This window comes from Ailuropoda melanoleuca, chromosome 9 (assembly GCF_002007445.2).
Source record: "Ailuropoda melanoleuca isolate Jingjing chromosome 9, ASM200744v2, whole genome shotgun sequence".
Taxonomy (NCBI): domain Eukaryota; kingdom Metazoa; phylum Chordata; class Mammalia; order Carnivora; family Ursidae; genus Ailuropoda; species Ailuropoda melanoleuca.
This window is the reverse complement of record NC_048226.1, coordinates 70,212,331-70,220,088: the sequence shown is the minus strand read 5'-3', so window position 1 is coordinate 70,220,088 and position 7,758 is coordinate 70,212,331. Positions and strand designations below refer to the sequence as shown.

Here is a 7,758-nt window from a genome sequence, read left to right as displayed (position 1 = left end):
GGATCGGTAGGGGAAGAAAGGGATAAAGAAAAGGGGGGTAATCAGAAGGGGGAATGAAACATGAGAGACTATGGACTATGAGAAACAAACTGAAGACTTCAGAGGGGAGGGGGTGGGGGAATGGGATAGACTGGTGATGGGTAGTAAGGAGGGCACGTATTGCATGGTGCACTGGGTGTTATACGCAACTAATGAAGCATCGAACTTTACATCGGAATCCGGGGATGTACTGTATGGTGATTAACATAATATAATAAAAAAAATCATTAAAAATTAAAAAAAAAAAAAAAAGAAATCTTGCCTTCAACAAATGGCTTGATTTGTGGAAATTCCAGTCACCATGGCTGGCCAGCGCAGGCTCTCCTCAAACAAATTTTTTAGCGTAAGTCTCTGACAGTTGCCCACCATATTGCCTGGCAGTTAATAAGGGATTACCCATGATTTGGAAGCTTCTCTTCCATGGGTGTTTATTTGTCCTGTGTCCCCTTGCAGTTTCACCTTTTCCAGGGATTCCCCCAGGCCTTCACATCACCATCCCATCCCTCTGTGGAATCTTCCCAGGCTCCCAGGGCCTCCCTGGACCAGGCCCCCTGTCCCCTCCCCAGGTCCAGCTCAATGCTCCAGCCTGTACCTCTCCCACTCACTCCCCTTCAGCTTCTACATTCCGCTGTGTCCCCTACAAAGCTCCTGTCCCCTCTGGAAGTTACCGGGGTGTGTTTTCCAGTCTGCCAACAAGTGCTTACAAAATCCTTCGGTGGTCTAGTCCCATGAGGGATATGGAAAAAATACCATCTCTCTTGCCCCACAGATCAACCAGATTTGGAAAACATTTTTTTCACCCTGTAGTCATAGGCATGAGTGATAGACACGTCAGCAAGTTACTTGGCTTCAGCCTCAATGCACACCAAAGCACTGACCTGGCCAGCTTCTCTAATTGAGTGCCAAGCCCCCCAATTCACACCCACATATAAACAAGCAGTTGGACGGGGGCAGGGAAGGAGGAGAGGGAAGGGAGAGATGAAGCGAGGGTAGGAAGAGAGAAGTTTCCACGTTTACACAGGAGGAAATTTAGATATGAGAGGCTCAATAACATGTCTAAAATCAAGAATAATAAAAATAAATATATTATATTATTATTATTGTATTAATAAGTCTTGATACAATAATAATAATATTATTATTTCAGAGTTGGTGGTTTTTCACTTGTATTCCCTGGAAACAGAGTCTGAGACCAGGAAAATTCCTAGGAAAACAATGTATTAGGGAATGTTCCGAGGAAAAATCATTAGGAGAATAAGAAAGTGGGGAAGGGAAGAAAAGAGGACTATGTAAGGGTGACAGGAAGCAGAGGTGACTTGGGGAGGGCTAAGTCACACCTCAAGAGTCGCCCCATCAGAGGACAGGGATGGGAACATGTGTATCCCCATATCTGCCAGTCATCGATAAGGGCTGCCCTTCGGGGGGGGGAGTGGGGAGGGGGGTCATCATCGGGAAATCGGGCTCTCTGGAGCACAGGTAAAGCGGGCTGTGGCAGAGAAGGTGTGGCTGGCGGTGGGAAGCACACCCAGGGTCAGTGCTCACTGCTGGCCTGGGCTGAGGGGATCCCCAAATGCAGCAGCATTATGAAAGGAAAGAACAGATAGCTCTGATTTTCTTGTTTCACATCCATATGGAAACCAAACATATCATTCCCCGCTGAAGAAAAAGCAACCCAAAGAAAGTAAGGAGCACGGTTCTCACAGTCGGGAGGCCTGGGGTTCAGTCCCGGTTTGAGCAGCAACACGACCCTGGGGGAGCCGGTCAGTCCCCGTGGCCCTCAGCTTGCCCTCAGGACCCTGTGCAGCCTCAGAGGCAATGGAGATGCCAAGTAAACACTGGTTGGTTGACTAAAATTGTATTATTTCAGCACGGTAGGAATTTAGGTCGTGGCTAACCTCCAAGCTCCCTTCCTGCTGGGTCTTGAACAGCGAGACTTCCTCTCAGTTTCCATGTTTCTGTTGTTCTAGAGGAGTTTGCTTTTGTATATGTGATTCAGCTCTTGAGAGGATACCCATGACAGTCATGTGAGATGTGTCTAATTTTGTACAGTTTAATTGTATATTAGCAACAGGGTTTACTAGATGACTCCACTCTTCCAAGGAAAAATCATTTAAGATTTTTGTTCTAGGAGGCTTAAAAGAGGAAAATATAAATGCCTATCTTCTTTTCTTTTAAAGATTTTATTTATTTATTTGACAGAGACACAGCGAGAGGGGGAACACAAGCAGGGGGAGTGGGAGAAGGAGAAACAGGCTTCCCGCTGAGCAGGGAGACCCATGCAGGGCTCAGTCCCAGGACCCCAGGATCATGACCTGAGCTGAAGGCAGACGCTTAACAACTGAGCCACTCAGGTGCCCCTGAATGCTTATTTTCTTTGCAAGTATCCATACTGTGATAAAGAAATAACAAAGAGTGGTTTTTTCTCCAAAATATCTGAATAAATGACTCTTCTTTTTTCATTCTCAGGATGAGATTTTTGCTGTTAGACTTGTACTCCAGTTTTGTGGTATTCTACGATCAGTTTACAACTAGAATGAACATCATCGATGCTGTTAGGTGAGGCAGAGTCGGGTGTGGGGAAGGTCTCTCCCCTGAGCCGTAGACCCAGAAGCTCGGCCCAGAAGGAGGGATGTGCTGCCCTGCTGGGGGCAGTGCCGCTGGCTGTCAGCTCCTTCTCAGTGGGCCTCAGCTGCTTAGACTGCTTCATCCCAGGAGGCCCAAGTCCGGTGACTGAGAAAAGTGGGGATATTAAAACGTAACAGTTTTGGCCTCACTGGGGAAACCTTGACAATAAATGCATGCTCCTGACTTCCCTGTTGGGTTGCTAAGGGCTTTGTTGGGTGGATGTGGCAGCTAACTTCTTCCTCAAAGCAGTCCTGCTTCCTCTCACATCCTTTTACAGGTGTTAGTTAGTGTCTAATCTACATCTTGTATCCCAACCTTCTGGAGACTCTCACCTGCAACAGTTGGTGCTGGGAGCGGTCCCAGAAAGCAGGCAGTAAAGTGAGGGTTTGGAAGTGGATCACACACCACAGGGCTGGCTGGGAGGACCCCATGGGTCACTGGTGGCCGCTAATACAGGTGGCCGTTCAACTGCTACATCTCCCAAGGGGGTTTGGGGGAGGTGATTTGGGCATGAGTACCAGGAGGAGAAAATGCACTAGTGGGTGCAGGGTAGCAGCTATTTGAGACTTGGAAGGTAAAGACAGATACAAGGATAATGGGACTGGGAGGCTATTGCCAAGTCCCACTGACAGCTACAGAAAGTTAAGGAGCAGCTGAGGTGAAAACCAAGTATGAACCGACGTGTGAAAGCCAGAAGGCTCATGGATATTTAAAGATGCTCCTTCAGACTGGCAGCCGTGGGACCAGAAAAGTTTTGGACTTTTTCAGCGAAGAGACTGGACTTCATAAAAAATGAAGGCAGGTCTGTGTCAAGATCAGGGCCTAGGTTAGAAAAACCTTTAATCCGAACAGATGGAATGAGATGTTTTGGTGGATGTCCCCAAAGATCTTGACATCTGACTCTGAACTTCCTAAGCCACTGGCCGCCCTAGGACTGGCATGATGGGCACATGAATGGAGAGGCCACAGTGACAGAGATGGAGGCTGAGAATATTTCCAAGAGCACATAAAGGCAGCTCTCGCCTTGCACAATAGTGCGGGATGGTAAAAATGACCATGCAACCTGGGCTGTCTGGGTGGCACAGTCGGTTATGCGTCCAACTCTTGGTTTCGGCTCAGGTTGTGATCTCAGGTCATGAGATCAAGCCCCGCATTGGGCTGTGTGTTCAGCCCAAAGTCTGCTTGAGACTCTCTCTCCCTCCACCCCTGCCCCCAGTGCATGCACGCAGTCTCTCTCTCTCTAAAATAAATAAGAAAATCTTTAAAAAAAAAATGACCATGCACCCTAAAACCATGCAAAGCAATGTTAATAATTGATGGGAAAGATTATGATTGTACTGCAACTTTAAAAAACTTTTGTCCAAAAAAATGAACCAAAAAAAAGAATAAAAATCAAATTAAAAAAAAAAAAGTTTTGTCCAAATACAAGAAACTGTGTTATTGTTGGTTATAAATGTATAGGGAATTGAAAAACAAAAGTACAATGAATATATATTTAGTATGCTGTAACTTAAAACATGAAAAATCCTGGAAATTAGTGGTTTATTCCTGTGTAAGTAAAGTTAGCGAGAGTAGTTTGGACAGTGTTTACCTTCTTGCATACTTTTTGACATGGAGAGAGCATCTCTTTATGCCTCTGTGGAGAACTGTTGTATTCCTTTCCAGGTGTGCACCAGTTTTCCACATTTTATGCTTTGCACTTTCAATGAAATTGAAATTTCATTTTATGAAAAATTTCAAAGAGTTGTTTCAGCATGAAGTGTTTACCAGGTCTGCTTCCTCTGGGACAGCTCCATCTTCTCACTCCTCCCACTTTCTCAGTCCTGTGGCTACCTCCGGCCTTCGCTAAGTTCCTTTGCTGCACATCTATCTAGAGGCTCCCGGAGGGCAGTGGGGGGCCATGTTCCCACAGGCAGCTGTTTCTTCTACAATTTGTTTGACTCAAATTGCACTTCCGGCATTATCACTTCTGGAATTTTTTGCTGCACTTTCGTCTTTGTTGGCCAATTCCCTCTTTCGAGTATCCATTATTGTCAACTGTCACTTGGGTTTCTCCATGGGGAAATAGGCCACACAGCTAGATGCTTGGCTGCCTATGTGAACTGAGCAAAGATGGGCAGTGAACAACCGCAAACTGTTTTTGAAAGAAGTGATGTGATCAGTACTGACCATGACAGGCATCCTCTATTTACATAGTGATTTGTGGACTGAAGAGCTAACCTTGGGGTTTGTACTCTATGCGGTCATGCACAGTGAAGATGCTGTTATAACTGAAATTTCAACCACGGTTGTTGGGGGACTGGTGTTACTTAATGGAAGTCTGTGCGTATTGAAACCAGGCAAAGCAAGGACTCACTGTAGTTCCAACACCTGCCAAGACTGATTTAGCTAGGCCACTGTCCAACGGCCAGTTTGTCTGCAACAGAGATCAGTACTGAGCCCCTCATTCCTCAATGAGGCTAACTGGCTACTTGACGGCAAGTTGGTCACATTAGGCCCCTTCCATTTTGGAAGGGTCAGCAGTTTGTTCCCATAGGACATATTCTGCTATGAGCTTTCCTCTCCTACCTGTAAAGCGTCATCCAGCACCACTATCTGAGGACTTAGAGAGGGTGTGACCCACGAGCACCAGACCCCACATTGTGTCAGACAGGGGAACTAACTTAACCAGCAAGGAGTTGTGGAAATGGGCCATGACCATGGGATCCACTGATTGTATCAGCCAGACACCGCCAGCCTGATGGGGCTGAACAGCCTGCTGAAGGCGGAGCTGACGCGCCAGCTGGAGCCACTGCTCTGTGAGGATGCATTCTCCAGAGAACACCCTGTGCGTCAAGCCAACATCTTTACGTAGCTTTGTATCCCAACAGGAAGAATACATAAGCCCATGTGGCCCTATTTACCATCATTCTCGTTGACCCCATTTTGAGGGACTTTGTGTTTCCTGTCGCCACATCGCTAGGCTTTGTAGGGTTAGAGGTCCTTGGCCCCAAAGAGGACCCCATTTTGCCAGGGGACCCAGCAAAGTGCATGGAATCGTAAGCTACAGCTGTTGCCCTAACACTTTGGGGTTCTTGTGTCCAGGGAGCAGCAGGCAAGAAGAGCAGTCACCATTTTGGCAGGGATCATTGACCCCCATCATCAGGAGCCGGTAAGGCTATTTTAACACGATGGGGCAGGGAGAAATATGTGCCCAAACATGACTGTAAATGGACAGGTACAGGAGCCTGACCTGAGAAGGAAATGGTGACCAGGGCTCAGGCACCTTATTGATGACAGTCTCCTTCAAGCTCCCAGGGAAGGCTCCAAGTCCGGAAAGGTGGTAGCCATGGGTGAGGGGGATCTAGAAGAGATAGTGAAGGAGGAAAATGATGTAGGTCAATTGTGGCCCAAGACCAATCGTAGCAATGGGGGCAGAATTTGTTCTCCAAAAGTGTACCTTAAGAAGAGGGGTCACTGGAATCCTGGAGAAGTTGCTTTCTCAATCCACATGGAGACCAGATCCAAGCAGCATAAGGAGATGGAGGACGTGGAGAGACACAGCCCAGGATCTCCCTTCAAGGAAGGACAGGGGTGCAGCCCAGCTGCAGAGAGAGGGGTCCGCAAACAACGTCTAGTTGTCCTTTCTTCAAAGCTGCCACAGCTGCAGAGAGCCAATCCACCTGAGCTCACACCATTCTCTGGTGCCTAGTAAGGCAGGAGTGTAAAGACCCAGCCCTTTCAATCTTTTTTTTTTTTTAAACCCACTAGTACTTTTTTTTAAATTTTTTTTTAAAGATTTTATTTCTTTATTTGACACAGAGAGAGAGAGACAGCCAGCGAGAGAGGGAACACAGGCAGGGGGAGTTTGAGAGGAAGAAGCAGGCTCCCAGCAGAGGAGCCCGATGTGGGGCTCGATCCCAGGACTCTGGGATCACGCCCTGAGCCAAAGCCAGATACTTAACGACTGAGCCACCCAGGCACCCCCCAGCTCTTTCAATCTGATGTGGGACACAGATCGGCACCTCAGGGCTCCCCACCAGGTTGAAAGCTTTGTGGTGCTGTATCACAATTCAACTTCTGCCCAATCCTGCTCCTCTGCCCTCAGCCTTTTCTAAGTATTGATCCCTAACAAACATCCTATACCTCAAATTCCATCCCATGTCCACTTACACGTCTCCAACAATGTGTGTCCATAGCCTGAGACCTTTTTGGGTTAAACAATCTATCAGGTAATTTTCATATTTTATTTTTATTTTAGAAGTAATATTTTTAAAAAATTTTATTCTGTGATGGTGAAGATGTTATCATTGGAAGAAAGCTCTTAGTCCCCTAAATATAAGATCTCCAGTAAGCCAGGTTGCAGAGATCACTATAGTAAGTTGTCAGTGATAATGCTGTTTATTTATACGATGTGTCACAATTTACAAAGCATTTTTATATTTACTGGATTACTTGTTCCAAACAGCCACTCCATACTCTAAGCAGCTATTTGTATTCTCCCTTTTAAGAAAAAAAATTAAGATAAACTGCAGAATGTCTAGGTATAAATCCCAGAGAAAATTCCCCACTTGTACTCAAGGAGAAAATACAAGGTTATTCATATAAGTGAAAAATTGAAATAGTGAAAGATTGGAACAACCTATATGCCCCTAAGTAGGGGAATAGATAAATAAACTGTGATATATTCATAAGTTACAAGACCATACAGTTAGTTAAAACAGATGAGATACAATACATAATTTATAAAATATATCAAATCTCAATATAAATCTCTGAACATAATATTGAGTCACTGAATGGAAAATTTCAGAGTATTTATATCATATCGTTTAAGTAAATTTTTTAAATAATGTAAAAACAATACTAAACAATACATATATAGAACTTTTTAAGTATTTCTATTTTTTTAAGTTTATTTATTTAATTTTTAGTAATCTCTACACCCAGTGTGGAGCTTTTACTCACAACCCTGAGATCAAGAGTCATATGTTCTTCTGACTGAGCCAGCCAGAAGCCCCAACCTTTTTAAGTATTTTTAAGTAGACTGGTTAGATACATGCTATATTCCCTGCGAGGCTTCAGGTGGTAGAGCATAAAGGAAGGGAAGATCCC

At 45.2% G+C, this 7,758-nt stretch overlaps 1 long non-coding RNA gene across 1 annotated transcript in view; it reads right to left on the bottom strand.

Annotated features, from left to right (window-relative positions):
• Window positions 1–4,507: 4,507 nt before the first annotated feature.
• LOC117803784 overlaps window positions 4,508–7,758 on the bottom strand; it is an 86,144-nt gene continuing 82,893 nt past the window's right edge. Inside the window, exons 4-5 of the long non-coding RNA XR_004627869.1 lie at window positions 6,104–6,248; window positions 4,508–6,007 (exon numbers count right to left, since the gene is read on the bottom strand). This is a non-coding gene — a long non-coding RNA (uncharacterized LOC117803784). The remainder of the gene's footprint in view (window positions 6,008–6,103; window positions 6,249–7,758) is intronic.